Source organism: Protopterus annectens, chromosome 3.part0 (genome assembly GCF_019279795.1).
Source record: "Protopterus annectens isolate FY-2018-M chromosome 3.part0, PAN1.0, whole genome shotgun sequence".
In the NCBI taxonomy this organism is placed as follows: Eukaryota; Metazoa; Chordata; order Ceratodontiformes; family Protopteridae; genus Protopterus; species Protopterus annectens.
In genome coordinates, this window is record NC_056731.1 from 366256200 (window position 1) to 366279759 (window position 23560).

Genomic DNA, 23560 nt, shown 5'->3' on the forward strand with positions numbered 1-23560 from the left:
AATCAAGATGCTATCCTCCAAAAAAAGGAAGCCAATCTGGTGGCCTTCTGCCATAAACAAACTCTACAACAGAAGAAAGAAACTGTTGCAAAAAAAGAGTAAAATCCCACGATTGGAGGAACTCCCTGGTCAGCCTCAGTAAGAAGCTGAGATCCCTCATAAAATCCTCTAAAGCTAGTTATGAAAACAAAATTGCCACTGATTCTAAAGAGAACCACAAAGCATTCTATAGCTATGTCAAGAATCTCAATGGCAACACTCAGATCTGCTCTGAGTTACAGCACGATGACACTAAATATACAGAACCAACTGATATTGCCAACATCCTGGCAGATAGGTTCAGTGCTAACTTTAGCCCCCCCCTCACCCCCTAAAGGGCCCATCTTTATACTGGAAGAATGCAAAGTTCCTGTAATCACGGCTGCACAGGTAAAAACCTCACTCTCCAAAGCCAAGAACACAGCATCCATGGGACCTGACAACATCCCAGGCTGCCTTCTACATGAACTACAGAATGAACTGGCACCCCACCTAAGTAACATGTTCAATCATAGCCTCACCTCAGGCTTTGTGCCCATTGAATGGAGCACCATGACAGTTATCCCACTCCACAAAGGGGGGGGGGCACAACAGACCCCGGGAACTTCCGTCCCATTAGCCTGACGAGCCTAGTCTGCAAGGCCATAGAACGTATCATCATGGAACTTATAAACAAAGACATTGGAGATCTCCAAACTCTGGACCCCACACAGTTTGGGGTTATAAAAGGCAGATCATGTCTCCTAAACCTGATAGACTTCTTTGAAGTAGTCACTAAAGCCATAGATGAGGGTAAGGTGGTTCACACAGCCTATCTAGATCTCGCCAAGGCGTTTGACACCATCCCCCACTCTGGAATTATAGATAAACTCACTAAACTAGGTATAAATCCCTATGTCACAAGATGGGTTGCCAACTGGCTTACTGACAGAACCCACACCGTGAAAGCAGCAGACTCCAAATCAGACTTCAGACCAGTGACAAGTGGAGTACCACAGGGTTCAGTCCTGTGGCCTCGCCTGCTTGGTATCTACTTCTCTGAAGTACAGGCTAACACAGAAGGTCTTTGGCTAACTAAATTCACAGATGACTGCAAACTAGGAGCCATAATCAAAACTCCTAACGATGTGGACATCCTACAAAAGGGCCTCACTGAGACAGATGCTTGGTGTCAAAGACATGGTCTCAAGCTAAATTCCAAAAAGTGCATTGTCATCCCCTTTGGCAAAAACTCTGTACCCATGAACTACCACATAGGCAGTAGTCAACTTAACACCGAAAGTTTGATAAGAGCTTGGGACACAGGTGGACAGTAGTCTCTCCTTTGATAATCACATCGCCACAGTGGTCAGTAAATCCTTCTACGTGGCACACCTCATTACAAAAGGTTTCTCATCCAGAAAAAAAGAGGTCATTGTTCCCCTCTACTCATCACTCATTAGACCCATTATAGAGTACAACGCCCCTTTTGGTATGTACCTCACAAGACATCTACAACTGGAAAGGCCTTACAAAGAGGATTACTGGCCTCAAACAAATGCCTTACGAAGACCGTCTCAAAAAAGTCCAGCTTTACTCCGTCGCATATCGCCTACTCAGAGGCGATCTCTGCCTAACATATTTACTCCGTCACATATCGCCTACTCAGAGGCGATCTCTGCCTAACATACAAAGCTATGTCAAACCCAGAGCCGTTGGACATGCTCCACTTAAAGAAATCCCAATCCCTCCAAGCTACACGCTCTAGGGACCTAAATGTTGTCACCACAATAAATAGAACATGCTGGAGGGATAGATTCCTGTCCGAGACTTCCAATACTCTGGAACAGACTACCTATCTATGTCAAACAGAGCTCCTCATTAACACTCTTCAAGAAAAATCTTGATGATTGGATGGGTAATAGGAAATTCACCCCAGGGATCACTTCTGTGGTTCTGCTTGACAGGGGCACAGGAAAATAATTTTCTTGGGTGGTGAAAGCCAGGGTACCTTTTTGGCTAGGCTTGTATAGGCCCTAGAGCCAATAGCCTAGTACCTACCTATGAACCTATGAAGGCTCTATGGCAGCATATAAGACATCCACAATACGTCAAAGGAACTAGAATGTGAAGAAAGTTGTTAGCCGAATACAGCTTCTCCATAGTACTCATAAGAACAAATGGCAGCAAAATCTCAAGATTGCAAAAAGAAAAATATGCATGAAGATTAAAACTTGATTAAAATACAATGGTTTTACAGAAATTATATGACAGCTATGGAGCTTCAAAAACATGGATGGTTAAAATATAAATGCCAAAGCATTTCAAGGCTGGCCACAGTGGTCATAACGATATGCAAAAAGTAATGGCAGATTGTAGGTGCCTAGAATTGACAAAGACTGACAATGGGCTCAAAGTAAAATGTTAGGTATCTGTCAAAACAATCAGATGGTGAGGAAAGTGCAGGTGTGTAAGTTGACTTAACATGACAGTAAATGTTGAACAGACCATGGTTGCATTAGCATACAGCTATATGGGATGTATCCTGCCAAGGATATCAGACGTACAGTCTATTAAAGCTTTGGGCACTTTCTTTGAGCAAACAAGTTTATTTCGGGAGTGCCCAACTTTTGAAGATCCCAAACCAGACATAACCTCTGCATCCACAGTTTCAGGCCAGGATGTAGAAGGGACTAGAGAATCCTACGCTTTTTCTTTTCCCCTTGGAGGTAAACCACCAAGTGATGCCTGTGTCTACAGCCCACTGGAAGATGCACACTAACTCTTCTCCACAGGGAAAATGACTACATGTCTCTGCGTTGGATTGAATTACACAAGCCTGATTGGTTTTGAGTCCGAATAAGGGAAGCCTCACAAGTAGTTTTAATCCTGCTCCAACTAGTTCACATGGATTCCCAGTCCAAGGGTGATGTTGGTCCTTGAACTCTGCATAAACTGAAGTGAACTCTCCACCTACTAGGGAAGCATTTGTTCTCAGGTTCATAAGTGTATACTAAGCTGATGACAACTAAGGCCTTTATACGTCTAGCCAAGCATCCCAATTGTATCCTGGAAGCTTGTGTGTTATTTTAAGAGGTATATGTACACTAGGGCAAGATTTACAGACTGTCTCTGTTCATTAGAAACACAGGTGCTACACCCAGGGTGCATTCCAATTTCACCTCCACTGATCTAGGTCTTTACTGAATAGGGTTACGGAAGAGCTCTGATTCACATAGATTGGAAGCCTGTTCCAAAGAGAAATTCTCTGATACATAACTCTCTCCGACATACCCTATTTGTTATAAGCAACATATAAATTTCTAGATTGAGCAATTCTTATGCCATTTGTTCTGCATATTTGCAAAAGATCTACCACAGTGGGATACAAGGATGCCTTGTATACCAGGCATAGAGTGCCTCATTTATAGGAAACTATACAGAGATATGACTTTGAGGCGATCTGCATAGGACTTGCGTACACCCTGCATTTTTTTTGTGAGGAACCTCTATGGATGTTTTAGTTGTTGCATGCACCTGGTCAGGTACATTACTGAAGGGGGCACTGTACTTTATGATGGGCCTGATGACGGCCAACTACAGTGGAACAATGACTTCCTTGGACCTAGATGCCATGCCCATGCTTATAAGTTGAACAAAGAATGATTTTCTTACTACTTTATACATATGTACAACAATCTCTGACTGCTGGTTCTACTCTTAGGGATGTGGTATCAAGGCAATTTCCTTGGGTGACTGACTTCCTCAAGGGTACTTTTATACATTTCATGGCAATGACTTTTAAGCTGTGGCTTTGGCATCAGTCATTTCTCTCTGTTAGTCCTTCCTGTAGTATGTTACTGTGTTGGAGGGGAATTCTAGGATTGCCCCTAGTTTGCAATCATCTGCAAATGTGGTCAGCTAAAAGCCAATGGCCTAGACTTCCAAGAAGCAGATGCCAGAAAGGAGAAGACCCAGCACATAGGACTCCTGAGGGACTCCACTACTCCCAGTCTACTTGTGGAGGTGGCTCTCCTATCCTAGCTTCCTGGGTTCTGACAGCCAGCTGGCTATCCTGCAAGTAACATATGGGTTTATGACTATACCTGTGAGTTTGTTTACAATGCCCAAGTGGAGTAATGTATCAAATGCCTTGTCCAGGTCAAGGTAGGCAGTAATGCCCTCATTCCTTTGCCTTGGTGAACCTCTCAAAGTCCAAGTTTAGTATGCATGATCTGCCCTTGACAAAACCAAATTAGGTTGGATTTAGAGTTTGTAGGTTTTCTATATCCTTATTAATCATTTCCATCATGCCTACCAAAGTTATGGCCGCAATAATGGGAGGCTCATCAAAACATTCTGGGGGTTGTACACCACTTTAGGGGTCTGATAAAAGCCAGCCTGGAAATCATTTGGTGGCTTTGCTTCTCTCAAGCCCATTACAACACACACGCATCTGCATGCATGATGACTGTCAACCATCCAACTCAGAAGCTAGAGTTAGATATAGATCTGGCCTTGCAATGCATCGTCCCCATGCTCCTTAGCCATTTCCATAAGTAAGAATAACTACCACTGAAAGTGTCTAGCTGTGCCCTTAGGAAAACACAGTCTCCAAACATCTGTTCAGAGAGTAATTCAGTTCAAACTTGGAAAACTCTATAGACACAAACATTTCATGGATAATTCCACCAAAAAAAAAAACACTTGTCAACACCTTCCTACTCCCCTCCCTCTTGCATCTATTCTCACAAACCTACACGTCTCTAAAAACAAGCAACAATCATGCTACTATAAAACTGCTAAATTTGCAACTGGCGCACCTTATCGCACGCAGCACTGTCACTCTCTCAATGAACTAAACTGGCTAGAATTTCCCCACCACCTTAACTATGTACAACTATCCCAAGCACATAAAATACACAAGCCAGACAGCTGTCCCACCTTTAAAACCCATCCTACAACCCTACACTCTATCCCAAACCTCTATTCCATAAACAAACAGCTTCTAAAAAGTACAGTTTTGTACCTACCATAAATGTAGATGTTCGAGTGCTAATACAGCTGCAGTCATAACAGATGGGTTTTCCTGTCGTCAGGCGGGTCCTCGGTCGGCCGAATTCCAAAGTCTAGGTCCGGCGTCGGTTGTCGTCGCTTCTTCCCTGACGTCAGTGCGACAGGGGTATAAAAGAACCAGCCGACGCCATTTTCTTCAGTTTTTCTTGCCCCAGATGTCAGGTGCCCCCAGAAGGAAGGCAATACATAAATTTATGTAATAATGCAAAGCAGTAAAATCAAAAAACAGCAGTTGCAAGCAAATACACCATAAAAGAATACCCCAATCAGGTTGTATGAGGAGGTATTAGCCATTAGGCCTGTTCCAGAGGGGAAGGAGGGAGGGAAACCTGGACTGCAGCTGTATTAGCACTCGAACATCTACATTTATGGTAGGTACAAAACTGTACTATGTTCATCGTGCATACAGCTGCAGTCATAACAAATGGGTAGAATACCAAAGCTAAAATAGGGGTGGTAGGCACTAGGTGGAACTAGGAGGAGCCAGGATGCCCTGCAAAACTGCAGTGGCAAAACCTGCTCTAGATTTGGAGTATAAAGGCAGGTGATAGTGCTTGGAGAAAGTATGCACAGAACTCCAAGTGGCAGCTTCCAAAATATCTTTGGTAGGAACCCCCCTGAGGAAAGCTGCAGAGGTAGCTGTGGCCCTTGTGGAGTGAGACCTGATGCCTGCAGGTACAGTTTTACCATGAAGAAAGTAACAAAAGCGTATGCAGTGGGCTATCCATTTTGAGATTGTCTGTTTGGAAATAGGCTTCCCTTGAGCCCCTGTAGCATAGGACACATAGAGTTGTTCTGATTTTCTGAAAGGCTTTGTTCTGTCCAAATAGTAACGTAGTTGCCTGTGAATGTCCAAAGAATGTAGTAGTCTCTCCCCTTTGTTTTCAGGATTGGGGTAAAAGGTAGGTAAGGGGATAGCCTTATTCAAGGCTACCCTGGATACTACCTTTGGCATAAAGGAAGGGTTGGTTCGTAAGGAAACTCTGTCCTGATGGAAAATGATGAAAGGCTGCACAGCCATGAGGGCTTGTAGTTCCAAAACCCTGCGTGCTGAGGTGATAGCCAGCAGGAAGACGGTTTTCCAGGACAAATATTGCAGTTCTGTTGAGGCAGCTGGCTCAAAAGGAAGCAAAGTCAGTTTCTCTAGAATGAAATTGAGATCCCAAGCAGGTACTGGTTGCTTCCTTGGGGGTTTTATACTCTTAGCCCCTCTGAGGAACTGCCTTAAGAGGGGGTGAGAAAATAAAGGAGGATCAGTGTTGTATTCTGCAGAGATGGCTGAGGCATGGATTTTGATGGAAGAGAATGAAAGTCCACTGCTTAGCATCTCAGCTAGGTACTGTAATATTTGAGGTAAATTCAATATTCCAGGGTTCTGGCCCTTTTTCTCATTCCAAGCACAAAACCGTTTCCATTTGGCGGAGTAGGCTTTTCTAGTAGAAGGTCTTCTGGCCTCCAAAATGACATCCTGTACCTCCTTGGAGAGTAGGGTCTGTTGTGATTTTAAGGAATCTTCCATGCAGCTAGATTGAGAGTTTTCAGCTGACTGTGAAGAGTTTTGAAGTTGTGCTGAGTCAGTAGAAGAGGCATTAGAGGCAGGATCCATGGCAGGGAATGCGCCAGGCTCCTCAGGAGTGGGTACCAGTGTTGCCTTGGCCAGTCTGGAGCGATGAGAATCATCTTTGCTCTGTCTGCTCTGGTTTTTAATAGAACTTTGGGCAGCAGAGGAAGAGGTGGAAAGGCATAAACTGTCATTGTTGTCCAACTGAAAGAGAGTGCGTCCACTTTCCAGGCCTGTGGATGAAAGGTCCTTGAGCAGAATTTTGCTAATTGGTGATTTCTGTGGGAGGCAAAGAGATCTATGTCTGGCCTTCTCCATGCTTGAATTATCTTTGAAAAAACTTGAGGATGCAACTTCCATTTGTGTGGATCTGTCATATTTCTGCTTAGGTTGTCTGCCAGCGTGTTTTCCTTGCCTGGCAGGAACTGTGCTTGAAGCTCGATTTGCAATTCTAGAGCCATGTTCCAAAGAGCCATGGCTAGCCTGCATAGGGGGTATGAATGGGTTCCTCCCTGTTTGTTTATGTACCACATTACTGTGGTGTTGTCTGTCCTTATCAATAGCTGGCCTGGATGCAGCAGGTCTTTGAAAGCTATAATAGCATTTCTTACTGCTAGTATTTCCTTTTGATTGATGTGTAGGTGCTTTTCCTTTTAGGACCATCTGCCCTGAATGCACCGATTTGTCATGTGCGCCCCCCAGGCGTAATCCGAGGCATCTGTTGTGATGATTTGACTTGCTTGAGGGTTGCAGAATGGGAGACCTGTGTTTCTTTGGCATGCTTGAGCCCACCACAGAAATTCCTTTTGAAGACATGGAATTAGTGGTATTATTGTTTCCAAGCTGTGGCTGTGCTGAGACCATAGGTTTTTCAGGTACCATTGAAGTTTCCTCATATGCAGCTTTGCACATGGGATTAGTAGGATGCAAGATGCCATGAATCCCAGAGCCTGCAGGATTTTCCTTGCAGTCAGCCTGGTGAAAGTTGCCAGTTTTCTGAAGTATTGAGTTAGTTGCCCTTGTTTCTCTGGCGTGAGGTAGGCCATCTGGGTATTTGTATCCAAGTAGGCACCCAGGAAAATTATTGTTTGAGAAGGTATTAGCCTTGATTTCTTTTTGTTGACTGTGTATCCCAGGGAATTCAACAACCTTATTACAAAGGCCAGATGTTTCAGCAGTATGTGCTTGCTGTCCGCTTGGATCAGGCAGTCGTCCAAATATGGGTATATTTGTATCCCTTGCAGTCTGCAGTAGGCAATTACTGATGCCAGGCATTTCGTGAACACTCTGGGAGCAGTAGATAAGCCAAAGGGCAATGCAGAGAATTGATAATGCATTGAACCTGCAAGAAATCTGAGGTATCTTCTGCAATCTTGTCTGATTGGGACATGCAGGTATGCCTCCTTGAGGTCCAATGTTACCAGCCAGGACTCCTTGCCCAGCATGGGAAGAAGCTCCTGTAATGTGAGCATCTTGAATTTTGGCACGAGTAAAAATGTGTTTAGGATGGATAGGTCCAAAATAGGTCTCCAATCTTTGCCCTTCCTTGGTATCAGGAATAGTCTGGAATAAAAACCTTGACCCTGTTCTTGTGCAGGTACCTCTTGAATAGCTTTCATGTCCATGAGATCTGAAATTTGTTTTTGTGCCTCTGCCCTTTGATTGTGTGGCAGGTTTGGCATGCCTCTCATTTTTGGAAGGGTGTGAAAGTGGAATCTGTAGCCTCTGTCTATAATGTCCAGGATCCATTTGTCTTTTGTGACAATATGCCAATTTTTTGAAAATAATGCCAGTTTCCCGCCTAAAGGTGCTGCCATTTGAGCCTTGCTTGGCATGCAAAGGGGAAAGTCATTGGTTCTGCTTTCTGAATGGCTGTGAACTATCCTCACCACCTCTTTGGGCAGGTGCTTGCCATTGTCTGCCTCTAAATGATCCTTGAGATTGCCCTCTACCCCTCGGGCGCCTGTATCTACCTCTTTGGGGTCTGTCCGTGGCTGGAAAGGACCAATTTTTTGAAGGCCAATTTCTACTGAAACGTGGAGGTTGTACCTGTAGGAAATCTTTCACTGTTTGCATTGATTTTGCCTTTTCCTCCATTTTCTTTAATACCTCCTCAGCTTTAACACCAAACAATACATCTTTTTGCAGAGGTGCATCCAGTAATTTAGCTTTGACATGATCTGGTAAGGTTTGCTCTTTGAGCCAAGCATGTCTACGTATGACTGATCCTGTAACAGCAGCTCTACATGAGGCTTCTAAAGCATCAAAACCACATTGCAAGGTATGTTTACCTACTTGTTCTGCACTATGTATCAAATCCTGCAACTCCTTCAAATCTGGTTGTTCAGGTTGTGACATTTTGCTTCTCAACTGTGATAACAGAAACTGTTGGTACTTTAACATATGGAACTGGCAGTTGAATGCCCTCATGGATAAGGTGGCCGAGGTGTATACCTTTTTCCCCCACCTTTCTAAAGCTCTGGAATCCCTCTCTGAAGGTAATGGATTTTTAGCAGTGGAGGCCTTAATTCCCTTGGGGCCCTGAGAGATAGTTTCTGGGTCAGCCGCATGGCTTTTGTATAGGAATTGGTGTGAGTCAGGAACCCGGTAATACCTGTCAGGCTTGACTGGAGCTGGAGGTAAAGAATCTGGGTTGAGGCAGGACTCCAAATACACATCATCAAGGATATCTAAGACAGGAGGTATAGCCAGAGGCCTGTGCTGAGGGAGCAAGAGAAAATCCCTGAGCCTTTTCTTGGAGTCTGAGTACTTTTGGCCTTCCCAATGGAAGTGTTCCCTCAAGGTATGCAAGGTTTCCCCAAAAGAGTAATCCTCAGGGGGGGAGACAGAAGGAATGGACTCCTCTGCATCAGAATCTTCAAAAGGGGAGTATGAATGTTCCTGGTCATCAGAATGTTCTGAAATAATGGAAGCCTGGTCCGAGGAGGAGGATTCTTCCTCCACTCTGGGCCTTTTTTCAGGGGGGGGGGTTTGAGAACCCCTGATAAGAGTAACTAAGTCCTCAGCCATTTTGAGCATCTGCTTTTTAGGCATGGGGCCTTGAGAAGGGCCCTGTGGGGTTTGTTTTTTAGAATGCATGGCTGTCTTTGACTTAGTGAAAGCCTTGATGGAAAAAGAAGAGGAAGGCCTGAAGACACCTTGAGAGGAGGCAGACCTGTCTAAACTCTGAGATTCACCGCCAAGAGTGGCTTTGGTATCTGTAGTCGGGGTGTGGGCCGAAGAGCCTGCGACCTCAGGTACAGAAGACACCGCCAATGAAGTGTCGTCGGTAGTCAGGGGCTGCGTAGGTGCCTCGCTGAGAACCGGACCACCTGTAGTTGGCTTTGACGTGGTGTCGGTAGAGGCTGTGTGTTGGTCCTTATCTTTGCGTCTTTTAGTCAAAACTGGAGTCGGAGTATCCGACAACATTATGTAGTTAAATTTTTTGCCAAAAAAGTGTTGGGCGAACTCCACCCGATGCTTAATGGTGCGTTTGTTGAAGGTAGCACAAAAACTACAGGCCGAGACGTCGTGGTCTGGGCCTAAGCAAGGAATGCAGAGGGAATGAAAATCCTTATGCGGTATTTGCTTCCCACATGAAATACAATTATTAACTTTGTCTGACATCGGTCTGAGGCAAGAAAAGTTTCCCCAACGGGGTACTTGATTTTCAAGAAGACTTCGGTTTCAGATATTCGTAATCTCAGGAGCTGGCCGACCGGCACTTGCGAACTGCTTCTGCTTCGGGCACCACGCAGCAAGAAAGACTGAAGAAAATGGCGTCGGCTGGTTCTTTTATACCCCTGTTGCACTGACGTCAGGGAAGAAGCAACGACAACCGACGCCGGACCTAGACTTTGGAATTCGGCCAACCGACGACCCATCTGTTATGACTGCAGCTGTATGCACGATGAACATGTAAGCAAATCTAACAAAAGAGCTGGTCATAGCCTCTACTCCTGTACTACTACAAAACTATGAAATGCTTTACCTCCAAATATCAGTGCCTTAGATTCCTTCCATAGCTTCAAAATAAAACTAAAAAAATCACTTTCTTAGCACTCATATCTGTCCCTGCTCCTCAACTAATAACTAACACTCAAAATTCCTATCTCATTTCCTTCTCCACTATCCAGCATTCTGAAACTACATTCTAACATTCTTATAATATTTCACACCTACTGCAGCTCACCATCCTTATTCCTAACATCAACTCTTTCAAACTTATCTATACCTCTATGCTCAGCTATCATACTCCCCTGTCTCAGAACCTGGACTTATAGTCTCTACTCTTCAAAGCCTATAGAACAAATCCCCAGCCTACCACACCCATAACGACGTATCTACTCTTTACTAATGTATAATCTATTTGACTGCAAATTTTATTACCAATATGTTAAATTATAACATGGCATGAGTTGTATGCAAATGTATATATGTTAAACTGTATCTTCCAATAATCTGTATGTAAAGTGTACAGAACTGTAAAAATTATAATAATGTCTTTGTGTGGAGCTTTACTCCCAGGACCTCCGCTGAAAATGGGTTCCTGACCCAGTCAGACTTGCCCACTCACCAAATGTCAATACATAAACAATTCTCACGATTTATAGTTACCCAAAAGAAAGATGTGACTATTAGCCACTCTACTAGAAGCAAAATGAATAGACATTCTTTGTCTGTATAACTTCAGCCACTATGACTAAAGCCTTGGTAAACACAATGGATGACACAGAAAGCCTAAATGGCAAAATTATAATGGAAGTGATCCCCACTTGGGGGTAGAGGAATCCTGTGTTAACCCAAAATAATGATGTGCCAAAAACATCCATCATGTTCCTGAAGAACAAAAAAAAAAGAATCCCTGAAAAGAACATACCAGACATTTTGGCTGAAGTTACTAAAGTCCAGAAAGTTACACACACTGGCGGTAGTAAATACAGAGGGATGAAACTGATCAGTCACAGCATGAAGTTATGGAAATGGTAGAAGCTAGGTTAAGAAGGGAGGTGATGGTTAGTGTACAGCAGTATGGTTTCATGCCAGAAAAGAGCACTACAGATGTGACGTTTGCTCTGTGTTGATGGAGAAATGTAGAGAAGGTTAGGAGGAGTTGCATTGTGTCTTTGTGGACTTAGAGAAAGCATATGACAGGGTGCCTAAAGAGGAGCTGTGGTATTGTATGAGGAAGTCAGGAGGGGCAGAGAAGTATGCAAGAGTGGTACAGGATACATAAGAGGGTAGTGTGAAAGTGGTGAGGTCTGAGGTAGGAGTGATGGATGCATTTAAGGTGGAGGTGGGATTACATCAAGGATCAGCTCTGAGCCCTTTCTTATTTGCAATGGTGATGCACATGTTGACAAATGAGATCAGACAGGGTTCCCCATGGACTATAATGTTTGCGGATGACACTGTGACCTGTAGTGAAAGTAGGGAACAGGTTAAGGAGACCCTGGAAAGGTGGAGATATCCTCTAGAGAGAAGAGGAATGAAGGTCAGCAGGACTAAGAGAGAATATATACGTGTGAATGAGAGGGAGGATAGAGGAATGGTGAGGATGCAGGGAGTAGAGGTGGCGAAGGTGGGTTAGTTTAAATACTTGGGATCAACAGTTCAGAGTAATGGTGAGTGTAGAAGAGAGATGAAGGAGAGTACATGCAGGGTGGAGTGGGTGAAGAAGTGTGTCAGGTGTTATTTGTGGAAGACGTGTACCAGTAAGAGTAAAACGGAAGGTCTACTACTACAGCTATGTTATATGGGTTGGAGAAAGTGGCATTGACAAAAAGGCAGGAGTCAGAGCTGGAAGTGGCAGAGTTATAGATATTAAAATTTGCATTGGGTGTGATGAGGATGGACAGGATTAGGAATCAATATATTAGAGGGTCAGCTCAGGTTGGACAGTTTGGAGACAAAGCCAGAGAGGCGAGAATGCATTGGTTTGGACATGTGCTGAAGTGGGATGCTGGGTATATTGAGAAAAGGATGCCAAGGATGGAGCTGTCAGGTAACAGGAAAAGAGGAAGCCCTAAGATAAGGTTTATGGATGTGGTGAGAGAGGACATGCAGGTGATTGGCGTGACACAGCAAGATGCAGAGGACAGGAAGAAATGGAAACAGATTCGCTGTGGCGACCCCTAACAGGAACAGCCAAAAGAAGAAAAGCTCACTTCGAAAGAAGGAGACATAGGAGTAGAACTCCAAACCATTCCAAGCACAATAGTGTGCTCTGAGTCCATCCCAACAGCTTTACTGAGAAGGAGTGGTCTCTCAATGAAGCTCATGGTACTGGAGAAGTTAAGATCTCTAACATGTATGTAGCTGACCATGAACACATCCAAAACTCAACGGGTTTGGTTGGTCGCTCACCAATCTGGTATGAATAGGGAGCGCTGAGCCTCCAAAAGCAGCTCCAAGCTGTAGTCAGGACTGCTGCAGTTGGGCCAACACAGTAATCAAGTAATCCTTTAGTTTTAAATAATGTTTCCACATTGCCTAATGACCATCTGCCCTCCCACCTTGGCAAGCCATCATACAGACAGACATCTGGGATTTTGTGGTTATGCTCCTAATCTATCCTTCTGTTGGCTACTATGAGCACCATTATCACCACAGGAGCATTCTATGCCCTCATTAGACATGTATGCCCATGTGTACACACACACACACACAGACTACCATCACAAGTTTGGTACACCAAGCCTCATAGTCTCAGGCCTTATGGCTACTGTTATCCAAGGAAGCACTGTGCCTGACCAGGGTCACCGTTGTCCTCCTCCAGAAAGGACAAGCCAGCCTATGCTACTCTCTCCCACCCTCCCCAGCTCCTGCACTACCCAAACCACTAACTGAACTTTTTTTTTGTCAGGAATTCATTTCTCTACACCACAGAGCCAAGAACAGAGTAATCTTGACTAAATGGGCCAGCATCAGAAACAGTGAAATTATATGACACTTCAGGTCCCTCCTCAAGACACTAAAGTGGCTTCTTCCTCTTTTGGTGTAGGGTTGCTCTAGAGGAGAATGTGGTTCTGGGTAGACCGCAAATTTGCCACAGTGAAGAGGATCCATTTCCTTCTCAAGAAATTATCCACCTTATGTTAAGATGTCTGGCCAAACAGTACTTCTTCCCTGAACTGGGCACTCAGAATGTTATTTCTGAGGTTTTCAAAAGAGTAGCATCAAGCCACTCCATTCTGAATAGCCAAACACCTTCACCTGCAGCTCTAGCCAATGTATAACTATAAGAACAATCAGTGGCTATTGTGGTAGCCCACTATGAAAGCCACAGACTACTGACCATATTTTCTCTGACCCACACTCAAGTCATGCAGCCTTTCCAAGGCCTGATCCACTCAAGAGATCTGGACTTTTGACAGGTGACATGAGAAATTAGGAACTCCTAACACCAGTGTGGCAGAAAAGTATACTCTCTTGAAAAATCTGCCCAGAAATTTGGGCTTCTTGCATAGGAAACAAAATGCTATGGTCACCAGGATCTATGTTCGATCAAAGAGATTTGAGACTCAGCTTGCTGGATGTCAGTTAAATAAACAGCTCAGGTCAACTGGATGCCTACAAATAGCAACCCTTTTCTTGAGGTTTGCAAAATAGCATACATGATCACTGGCTGTATAACTGGGGTTAGCCAGGGCTCATTCACCTCCTCACTCTTACATAGACATAAATTTAGGCATTTCTCTAGGGAAACAAAGGGGAAACTGAGGCCAGTCCTACAAGATTTCATAAGCCTCAAGGAGAGGGATTATTTGGAGAATAACATTAGAATGTGGGATATATGCTCCAGCAAGATCTTGCTCAATGGCAAGTAACAGGCATGGACCAGGCACCCATTCAACACTGGCAAAAATAGATATGCTCAGGCCATAGTTACCAAGGCAGTGGCCCAATACACTATTCAAGTTCCCTCCGGATAAAATAACTGGTTGATATCTATTCTATGAGCTGTGATTTCTGGAGTAGGATGATCCAATGGACCCCATCAAGCTGGGCCACATGTCTCTATGGGGCAAAGGGTGGGGAATCTTGGCAAAAGGGACTATGGTCTTGAGTACCCAACAGTAGCCATGCAAGACTACATACCGTTTGACATCAGGTCAGTCATCTCTGAGCTCAGACAATAAACTCGAAGTGGGTAGGTGGGACCTATATTGCAGAACACAGTCAAAATTGGGGCCTAAGATGTATTTTCTCTCTGCCCCTCATTACAGTGGGTTGTCCCTGTATCCCTAACATATACAGGATGAACTGACCATTTGAACATGAGGACATTTTTGTAATAGCTGTCATTCAACAGACCCATACTTAAGTAGGCCTCACTGAGTTTCAGTCCTTGTGAAAGTACTCTAGCTGATGCCTAAGGCTGCAAGAGGTTCCACTGCCAATCTCCATATGAAGAGGTATAAAACGCCAACAACCCAATGGCAGCACAGCAGGCAAGGAATATTTTTTTCTCTTTGCATACAGGCAGCATAGTTCAAAAGCTGGCATTTATGTCAGTACTACAAACAGTTTTCCTCTCCAAGACCATAAAAGAGTGTCAATTAGTTTTTTACAACTAATCTAATAAAAGGGACACTTTGTAGATCTATATCTAGGCAATGAAAAAGTACAGTTGTGTACACTTACCTTAAATGTAGATGTTTGAGTGTATTCACTGTTGCAGTTATCACATTTGGGTTATCTGCCTGCAAGTAGCCCTCAGCCGGTCTTAATACCAGAGTCTTGGATTCCTGTGTCAGATGCTGTCTCTTCTTCCATGATGTCAGGGGTATAAAACATGCAGCCGATGCCATTACATCCGTTTTTCTTGCCCCAGATGTCAGGTGCCCCCACAATGGGAAGCAATTATATGTTATGGTACACCTCCATCAAAAAGCAAATACAACAGAAAGCTTAAATACACCATACAAGAAGGAAAGGTAGAGCCAGGAGAAGTCAGGGGGCAAGAGGGAGGGTAACCAGGACTGCAACAGTGAATACACTCGAACATATACATTTATGGTAAGTGTACACAACTGTACTATGTTCTTTGTGTTTCACTGTTGCAGTCATCACATTTGGGTTGATTCCCAAAGCTAAGGAAGGGAGGAGGAAGTTAGAGAGCATTAGGGCCAGCTAATAAGCCCTGCAAGACTGCAGTGGCAAAGCCAAAGTTAGAGAGCATTAGGGCCAGCTATTAAGCCCTGCAAGACTGCAGTGGCAAACCCAGCTCTGGATTTAGAAAAAATAGGTATGTGGTAATGCTTGGTGAAAGTATGTACAGAGTTCCAGGTAGCAGCATCTAGGATGTCCCTGGTAGGGACACCTCTGAGAAAGGCTTTAGAGGTAGATGCAGCCCTGGTGGAATGTGATCTTATCCCCAGTAGGATAGGTTTTCCATGGTGCTTATAGCAGAAATGAATGCAAAGGGCTATCCATTTAGAAATGGTTTGCTTTGAAATGGCCTTCCCCTCTGCTCCTGCAGCAAAGTCAACTAGCAGCTGTTCAGATTTTCTGAGAGGCTTAGTCCTGTCCAAATAAAATCTAAGTTGTCTGTGCACGTCCAAAGAGTGCAGTATTTGTTCTCCTCTGTTTTGTGGATTCGGGAGAAATGTAGGCAAATGAATGGACTGATTTAGGGCCACACTAGACACCACCTTGGGCATAAAGGAAGGATTGGTCCTGAGGGAAATCCTGTTTGCATGGAAGATAATGAAGGGCTCCACTGCCATGAGGGCCTGTAATTCAGACACTCTTCTTGCTGAAGTGATGGCTAGAAGGAAGGCTGTTTTCCAAGAAAGGAATTTCAACTCTGCAGTTGCAGCTGGCTCAAAAGGAGGGAGAGCGAGCTTTTCCAATACAAAGTTAAGGTCCCAGTTGGAGTAGGGACTCTCCTGGGGGTCTTATATTTTTGGCCCCTCTGAGGAATTGCTTTAGCAGGGGGTGAGAGAAGAGGGGTGGTTCAGTATTATAATGTGCTGAAATGGCAGAGGCATGAATTTTAATTGACGAGATGAATAGCCCCTTGTGGATCATTTCTGTTAAGTACTGAAGAATATAAGGTAAGCTGGGCACCGTTGTGCCCATCCCCTGAGTCTGGCTCCAGGAACAGTATCTTTTCCACTTTTCTGCATAGGATTTTCAAGTACTAGGCCTCCTTGCCTCCAGAATGACATCTAGCACCTGCTTACTGAGGGATGCTATTGGAGAGCTCAAGGAATTAGCCAGGCTGCAAGGTTCAGGGTTTGAATCTGAGGGTGCAGAATCTGGCCCACCTGCTGGGACAGCAGGGAAGGGGTCTGAGGCAGATGCCATGGTTCCAGCAGTGTCATACTGTGCAAGAGTGGGTACCAGTGCTGGTGTAGCCAGTCTGGTGCAATCAGTATTGTCCTTGGTTTGTCCAGTTTGATCTTTAGCAGAACGCTCGAGAGGAGAGGCAGGGGGCAAGAGGTAATCTAAGAGGCTTTCCCAGGTAACGGACAGGGCATCCACTTTCCAAGCTTGACTGTGGGAAGTCCTTGTGCAGAATTTGTCCAATTGGTAGTTCAGAGGGGAGGCAAACATGTTTATCTCTGGAGTCCCCCATTTGTTCCTCAAGAGGTTGAATATTTTTGGTTCCAGTTTCCATTCGTGTGGGTTATTGAGATTTCTGCTTAGGTCATCTGCCAGTGACTTTAGCTTGCCTGGCAGGAACTGAGCTTATAGGTGCACTTGGTAGCTCAAGGCTGTGTTCCACAGAGCCATGGCTAGTCTGCAGAGTGGGTACGAGTGGGTTCCCCCCTGCTTGTTAATGTACCACATAACTGTGGTGTTTTCTGTCTTTACCAATAATTGTCCTGGAAGAATGTGGTCCTTGAAGGCTGTCAGGGAATTCTGTACAGCTAACATTTCTTTTTGGTTGATATGCAGGTGCATATGTCTTGGGTTCCATTTGCCCTGAATGCACTGCCCTGCCAAGTGAGCCCCCATGCATAGTCTGATGCATCTGTTGTTAGGGTTTGGGCGGCAGGGGGTAGAGTGAAAGGGAGCCCCTTGTTGTGGTAGCAGGCCTCTGCCCACCAAAGGAACTCTGTCTTTATACAAGGAATGATAGGAATCATTGATTCCAGGTCCTGAGAATGTTGACACCATAGGCTTTTTAGATACAATTGTAGTTTCCTCATATGCAGTTTTGCATATGGAATTAGTAGAATACAAGAGGCCATAAACCCCAGGGCTTGCAGAATTTTCCTTGCAGATAGCTGGGTCTTTGCAGTCAGTAGTTTGAAGTAGGTTGTCAAACTTGTTTCTCTGGAGTGAGGAAAGCCATTTGGGAAGTTGTGTTCAAGCTTGCTCCCAGGAATACAATTTGTTGGCAGGGTACTAGGTGAGATTTCTTTTCGCTTATGGTGTACCCCAGTGAGTTTAGAAGTCTCTTTACAAATGCCAGATGTTTTAATAGCAATTCCTGGCTTTCTGCCTGAATCAGACAATCATCCAATTATGGGTATATTTGAATATTTCTCTGCCTGCAAAATGCAATGGCTGGAGCTAGACATTTTGTGAATACCCTGGGCGCAGTAGATAAGCCAAAGGGAAGTGCAGAGAACTGAAAGTGCAGCCTGCACTGAAGTGTAGGTATTTCCTGTAAGATTCCCTTACTGGAATGTGCAGGTCAGCTTCCTTTAAGTCTAAGGTTGCCAACCAGGCATCTTTGCCTTGCATAGGAAGCAGCTGTTGAAGTGTTAGCATCTTGAATTTTGGGATTAACAAAAAAGTGTTTAGAATAGAGAGGTCCAGGACAGGGTGCCAGGAGCTGTCTTTTCTGGGTACCAGGAAAATTATTGAATAAAAACCTTGTCCCCTTTCTTCTGCTGGGACAGGCTGAATAGCCCTGATACTTAGAAGAGAGAGAACCTGCTGTTGAGCCTCTGCCCACTGATTTGGGGGTATGTCTGGCCACCCATTTGGGCTTGGTAGGGTGTGGAAGTGGAATCTGGATCCTTGGGAAACTATATTCAAGACCCATTTGTCCTGGGTAATGAGTTCCCAGTTTTTTGCATGCAGGGCGAGCTTTCCTCCTAAGGGAGCAGGCAGCTGAGCAGGGCTTGGAATGGTTAAATTAAGTTATTGTGCCATTTTCCCGTAGGGGGGTGTCCTACTACTCCCTGCATTGGAAGTCGTAGCCTGAGACTGTAACCTACGTGGTCTGCTGTTCCTGGGTTTGGACTGAGAAGGCCTGGAAGAGGCTGGAAAGGAATAATTCTTTGAAGGCCAATGCCTACTAAATCTGGGAGACTGTACTTGCAGGAAATCTTTAACAGTTTGCATAGATTTAGCTTTTTCCTCCATCTTTTTGAGGCCTTCTGCTTTGTTGCCAAACAGGGAGTCTGGGTTTAAGGGAGCATCCAGTAATTTAGCCTTGACATGATCTAGCAAGTTTTGCTCCTTAAGCCAGGCATGCCTTCTAAGTACAGACCCAGTGACAGCAGCTCTGCAAGATGCTTCTAAAGAGTCAAAACCACATTGCAAAGTATGTTTACCAACTTGTTCTGCAAAATGTATTAAATCCTGCAATTCTTTGTGTTCAGCACAGTCAGGAATCAGCATCATTTTCTGTTTAAGTAGTCCCATAATATGCTGCTGGTACTTTAACATATGAAACTGGCAATTTAAAGCCCTAATGGCCAAAGTAGCAGAAGTATATACTTTCTTACCCCATCTGTCCAAGGGTCTAGAATCTCTATCAGAAGGGGTAGGGTTTTTGGAAGCAGTAGCCTTAATGCCCTTTGGTCCTTGGGAAATGGTCTCTGGATCCGCAGTAGGATTCTTGAAGAGGAACTTGTGAGAGTCGGGTACCCTGTAATACCCATCAGGTTTTCTGGGAGCTGGAGGTAAAGTGTCTGGGGAAAGGCTAGATTCCAAGAAAGCATCATCTACAATGTCAGAATAGGTGGGATAGCTAAAGGCCTGTGTTGAGGGAGGAGTAAGAATTCCCTAAGCTTCTTTTTGGAGTCAGAGTAATCCTGGCTTTCCCAGCAGAAATGCTCCCTAAGAGTGTGCAAGGTTTCACCAAAAAAACTCTTCTGGAGGGGAAGCAGAGGGAATGGAATCCTCTGCATCAGAATCCTCATAGGTAGATAAGGGCAAATCCTGGTAATCAGAAGAAACAGAAATATCAGATTCCTGATCAGAAAAATCAGAAGGAAAATCAGTTCTATGTCTCTTAGAGGGGGAAGGCTAGCTTTCCCTAATTAAGTTAATAAGATCTTCAGTCATTCTAAGCATTTGTTTTTTAGGCATATAGACCCGAGTATGCTGTTTGGAAGTCGGTTTTCTAGGCATGGGTCAAGTTTTAGGCCTGAATGACGAAGATGGCATTGGTTTAAAATGCAACTCTGTAGGCCTGAATACACCCTCAGAAGCTGGTGCCTGCACAGTGGCTCTGGACCCATCCAAGGAAGAGACAACTGCAGGTTCCATAGTCGAAGAAGCATCTCGCGGCATACCGGACACCGAATGGGTCTCAGTAGAGGCCTGCGAATCTGAAGTAGCTGGTATCAGGGGCTGCAAAAGTACTTCACTGAGTACCAGCGGACTTGCGACTAGCTTAACGGAAGCATCGTCGGCAGTTTTGGACCTATGCGGTCTGTCTCTGTCTTTATCCTTATTTTTTTTTGGAATATCGGTAGTCAGATGGCTTACCGAAGCCATTTCTGGATAGTTATACTGAGTACCAAAATAATTTGCTGCAAATATAGACCGATGACAAATACTTCAGGGGTTGAACAAGGCACAAAACCGACAGTGAGGGACATCATGGTCTGGGCCTAAGCAAAGAATGCAGTACGAATGAAAATCTTTAGGAGGTATTTGCTTTCCACAGATAAGACAATTGTTAACTTTTACTGACATCGCTTAAGAGCAAGAAAAAGGATCCCCAACGGGGTACTTAGCTTTTTTGAAGACTTTGGTTCTGAAACTTGAAAAAAATTTCAGAAGTCGGCCGACCGGCACTTGCGAACTGCTTCTGCTTCGGGCACCGCATGGCAAGAAAGAGTGATGTAATAGTGTCGGCTGCATGTTTCATATCCCTGATGACTTGATGTCATGGAAGAAGAGACAGCATCCGACGCAGGAATCCAAGACTCTGGTATTCAGGCTGGCTGAGGGATACCTGAAGGCAGATAACCCAAATGTGATGATTGCAACAGTGAAACAAGAAGAACATCAGGAACGCTTCAGGGGCATGCATCAGTACTCAAGGTTCAGATGAGAGAGAGAGCCTGAAAATAAATGGGGTTTAGGGCTAGAAGCCCTAAGTCCATGATATCATTGAAATGGCTGGCAGAAAGAACATGCCCCAAGTTCAGCAACATCTGACAAAAGCACAACGGTAGATGTCCTTCTCATGCTGCAGTATTCTTTATAACTAGGATATTCTACCATGGACAGCCAAACATCCAGCCTGCATACCAAAGCCTTTACACCTTCCAGGCACTACACATCAAACGTATGACCTACATTGAAGGCATACAGTACAAACGTGATCTATAAGCACCTAATCTTCAGAACTGAATTGCCCGAGAAGAACTAGAGCAACCTAAGAGGAGAGAGAGAACATGTACATCCAAGAAAGGGAAGACAGAGAAGGAAAAGAATGATCCCTCTGACAGAAGAAAAGCAGCAAAGAATATTATGGGGAGGGACAGAATACTGCAACAGTGAGAAGTAGGACATCTGATATTATGGTGAGATTTTGCGCAACTGTACTACATCCTTCCTGTTCACTGTTCCAGTATTTTCTTTTACAAATGGGAGAGTCCAAAACCTACTGGAGAGGATGGGAGGAGGATGCCACAGAGGAGCTCTCCAAAAACACATGAAGGATGGCCTTGGCAAACCTCATCCTGGCACGAGAAATGAATGCAACTTGTAATGTTTATTAAAGGTGTGCACAGAAAGACAAAGTATAAGCTTCCAAAATATATCTAGTATCCAGACACTTGAAAAACAAAAGTACCAGAAGATGCAACTGCTCAGGCAGAAAGAGCATGAAGAGAAGAAAAAGCTGCTTGCCATGAAAGGAATAGCAAAAAGAAATGGCCTTAGGTTCAGGAGATTGTTTGCTTAAAAGTAGCTAAACTCAATTTCTTGGCATGAAAAGGGACACAAAGTTGCTCAGATTTCCTAATACCTTTTGTCTTGTCCAAGTAGTATCTGAGCTGTGTATGTAAATCCAAGGTGTCAAAAATCCTATCACTAACCTTCTGTGTAGACAGGAAAAAGGAGGAAGATGAAGTGTTTGATTAATGGACAAATCATTAAACACCTTGGGCATAAAAGGGGGACTGGTACAAAGGCAGATCCTATACTCTGAGGGGGAGCAGAAAAGGTGGAAAGAAAAGTTTTGGAAAATCTTATCATAACCATACATGTTCTCTCTTCACTGCTGTAGCATTCTTCACTTGAGGGATATCGCCTCCAGATGGCGGCCCGACATCAGCCAGTATACAAAAGACTTTCATCACTGTAGGGTACATAGTACATCTGGCTTAGGCTGCAGTCATACGCAGGCCATAAAATGGACGTATGCATGTACCATCCTCAGAACTGAATGCCCCAGGAGGAAAGGCTGACAGGATTAAGCAGTGTGTGCATCCAGGAAAGACAAGAGTCCAGTGGGGAAGACGGGAGGGATAGAATGGTAAGATTTTACACAACTTTTCTATGTCCTTCTATTCACTTGCTGCAGTATTCTTCATAGGTTCACAGGTAGGTACTAGGCTACTGGCCCGAGGGCCAAAGCAAGCCTAGCCAACAGTGTATTGGCTTTTGCCACCCATGTATTGTTAAATTCCTGCCCCTCTATTGAACAGTGTCCCAGACATAATCCCAGGGGTGAACTTCCTATCACCCATCCACTTATCAAGGTTTTTCTTGAAAAGTGCTAATGACGAGCTCTGCTTGACGTGGATGGGAATTTTGTTCCAGAGCATGGGAAGTCTCTGAGACACGAATCTATCCCTCCAGGATGTCCTATTTATTGTTGTGGTGAGGGTTAGGTCCCTAGAGTGTGTAGCTCGGGGAGATTGGGATTTCTTCAAGTAGAGCATGTCCAACAATTCCAGGTTTGACATAGCTTTGTATGTCAGACAGAGGTCTCCTCGGAGTAAGCAGTATGCAACAGAGTAGAGTTTGAGTTTCCTGAGCTGGATGGCATAGGGCAATTGTTTGAGGCCAGCAATCCTCTTGGTGAGATACTTTTGGGGCCTCTCAAGTTGTAGGTGTCTTGTGAGGTACATCCCGAATGGGGCATTGTATTCAATGAGGGGTCTGATAAGTGATGAGTAGAGGGGAACGATGACTTCCTTATTTTTAGATGCGAAACCTTTTGTGATTAAGTGGGCCATGTAGATTTTCTGACCACTGTGGCAATGTGGTTATCAAAGGAGAGATTACTATCTACTTGAGTCCCAAGGTCTTTTATCACACTTTCTGTGTTAAGTGTACTTCCCCCTATTTGGTAATTCATGGGTACCGTGTTTTTGCCAAAGGGGATAACAATGCACTTTTTGGCATTTAGTTTGAGGCCATGCTTTTGACACCAGGTGTCAGTCTCGGTCAGGCCCTTTTGCAGGATGTCTACGTCGGCAGGGGAATCGATAATGGCACCCAGTTTGCAGTCATCTGTGACCTTGGTTAGCCATAGACCCTTCAGAGTTTGGAGGTTACCTATATCTTTAAGAGTTTCATGATATGTTCCATGGCCTTGCAGACCAGGCTCATCAGGCTAATAGGTCTATAGTTCCCGGGGTCTGTGGTGGTTCCTCCTTTGTGAAGTGGGATAACCATTGCTGTGTGCCATTCTGTGGACACATAGCCTGTGGTGAGGCTGTGGCTGAACATGGATTTTAGGTGGGGCGG